The 2,869-nt window shown below is 36.5% G+C and overlaps 1 pseudogene across 1 annotated transcript; it reads right to left on the bottom strand.

Moving 5' to 3' along the window:
* Positions 1-6: 6 nt before the first annotated feature.
* On the bottom strand, positions 7-2,321 carry LOC114404081 (annotated as a pseudogene). The gene has a single exon (XR_003664802.1). The product of XR_003664802.1 is annotated as a probable LRR receptor-like serine/threonine-protein kinase At2g24230 (transcript).
* Positions 2,322-2,869: the final 548 nt, after the last annotated feature.

Genomic DNA, 2,869 nt, shown 5'->3' with positions numbered 1-2,869 from the left:
AATCCTCTGATCCCCAGCTACACAGTATCCAGTTAGAGGAACAAGATTGGGGTGCTTGATTCTACCAAGATACTCAAGCTCTCTTGCAGCTTCTTTATCTGTCAGAGTAGATCCAACTACCAGAACTTTAACTGCTACTTGAATACCACCAGGTAGAAAACCTCTATAAACAGGCCCAAATTTTCCTTCAGCCAAAAGGGTACCCCTATCAAAATTTGAAGTTGCAGCCAATAGATCTGCGAATGTAATATTTAACAGTGGCTTGTCGAAGATTACTACTGGGACAGATGTCGCTTGCTTAACGTCAGCCACCCAAGTGGTTGAATCAGTGTGGAATGAAAATGGACCTGACATGTTGTGTTCTTCTTTGTATGAAGTTTGCTTAACAGGCCATGGTTTTGTCTTCTTAAGGCAACCAAATGCTAGAAGCAAAAGCCCAGCAACCAAGCATATCATTGAGAGGGTCAACGCCAGAGCTAGCTTCATTCCCTTATCTTGAGTGGCTCTTTTTTGAGAAGACTTGGGTTTGCAGCAATTGGGCAACTGTTCACTGATCCATGGAATGCTGTTAGGAGGATAGCTGGTTTGATTTCCAAAGCACAGAAGGTTAAGTTATTATAAGAGAAGTTGTATTTCTCCATTAAAGGAAGTTTTTCTATGACTGATGAAGGGACATCTCCACTCAAATTGTTGTTTGAAAGGTCAAGAACTTGGAGGTTTTTATTGCTTAGTAAAGGGATTTTCCCTATAAGATGATTCATAGAAACATCAAGTGCACTCAAATTACTAAGTTTTGAGATTTCAGCAGGAATGTAACCAATCAGACTAGTTTTGGACAAGTTCAGATATTCCAATCTCGAGAGCATTTCAATCTTGGGGAATTTCTGTCTGCTAAATCTATTGTGAGCAAGATTAAGGTGCTTTAGATTCTTGGATTCATTCAAATTTTGGAAAATCTCCCCAACCAGCTGATTCTCTGACAAATCCAAATAAACTAAATGAGACCAATTGTAGTTAGAGATGGAGTGTACCTGAGAAATGTGACCTTCAAATTGGTTTCTGCTAAGGTCCATGACCTCAAGCCTTCCATGAAACATACTCATCACAGAACCATTAAAGGAATTGCCTGATATGTTGAGACTCACAATGGACTTCAACCCAGAAACATCTAAATCACTGCCATTAATACTATTCCCAGCAAGGTTCAAGGAAATGAGATTAGGAAAAGCATCACCAAAACCATCTGGAACTGCCCACTTAGTTGATTTGAAGAAAGGTCAATGGAAACTAGAGAGTGACACTTGAGAATCCCAGAAGGTATTCTTTGCTGGAACCTGTTGTGGTCAAGTTTGAGGACTTTCAGACTCATCAGTGAACTAATAGCTTCAGGAATTTGCCCAGAGAAATTGTTGCTGGACAAGTCAAACACTTGTAGCAAACCAAAGTTTCCAATGTTGTTAGTCAATGAACCAGAAATCTGATTGGAGGAGAGGTTAAGGCTCTTGAGCAAGCCAAAACTCCAGAAATCAGAAGGCAAGTCCGTGATTTTGTTGTGGCTAAGGTCCAAAGCTTGAAGCTTGCTGAGCTTTCCTATGGTAGTATCTGGAACAGGACCAGAAATTCCCATGCCAGAAAAGACTAACCCAACAACATGTTCTCTCTTGGCATCACATGAAACCCCATGCCATGAACAACAGAAGCTGAAGAAAAGTTGTAGACCTGGGAGGATGCTAAATCCATCTTCTTCAAGAACTCTGACACAAAGAAATCATCAGTGTTTGGTTGCTGAGATGCCAAGTGCTTCAAGAAGAGTGTCAGAACTAGAACAGAACCAAACACTTCCAAACCCATCAGTGAGTGACTGAGTGATATCAAAAACTGAGAAAAATGTTGCAAAAAACTATACCACCTTGAAAAATGCTCTTCTCAGAACTTTAACACCACAACTTGAAGAGAAACCAATGCTTTTCTACCTTCCAAATTTATCTCGCACGATCTTTTGTATCCAAAGGAAAATACTGATAAAAAAAAGAGAAAACGATAATTTTTTTTACTGTAGAGTGGAGAAGAGAGTAGAAGGACAAAGCTACAGGGTTGCAACTACCAGTACTGTGATTTTCAAGAAAATGAAGTGAGTAGTGACTCTGATGTAACTCAAAGGTTATGGACTTTTAACAAAGAACATGTGAGAGACCCTTCTTTGTCTGGATTTGGAGATCCCTGAGACCGACGAAAGACAAAGATTTTTTTTTTTAAAAAAAAAAAGAAAAAAGAAAGAAAGAAACCATGCACTGCAAAAAGGAAACTATTAGTGTCTTTGTCTTGATCTCAAAGCTAAGGTGCATTATCTATATAACAGAACCCTTTAGTAGGGGCTCAGCTAGATCTCTATGAATCAAAAACAAAAGAAAAAAAAAAGTTATCCTTGTATAACACTCAAAATCTAATTCATGAGTTTAAGAAAAATAATTAATTTAATAGATAAAAATAAATTTATTTTAAATTTATAATTTTTTTAAAAATTATTATTGTCATTAATATTTCTCTCATCCAATAATTTATTAATTTTTGTTTGTTTTAGTAAGGAATATTTTTAATATAAAAATAATTAATACAAAAATATTATATATTAAGTGTTATAAAAATAAATAAATATAATTTTAAATTTAAATCTTATAAATAAGAAGAAAAGAATATATTTTTTTTCACTGAGTGAATGAATTTGGCTGAGACTGTAATAATATGCAGGCCAGTATGAACCAGTAAGGGAAAAAAGTAAAGAGCAAGGTGGGGTCTGGTTGGGTTGAGCTTCATAAATGAGAGGGAATTGAATGGGAATGGCGTTGAGGATGTGGTTGGTGAATGTATG

Source organism: Glycine soja, unplaced genomic scaffold, assembly GCF_004193775.1.
Source record: "Glycine soja cultivar W05 unplaced genomic scaffold, ASM419377v2 Super-Scaffold_78, whole genome shotgun sequence".
NCBI classification, from domain to species: Eukaryota; Viridiplantae; Streptophyta; class Magnoliopsida; order Fabales; family Fabaceae; genus Glycine; species Glycine soja.
Note: the sequence above shows the minus strand (reverse complement) of the source record. Positions and strands in the feature narration are given on the sequence as shown.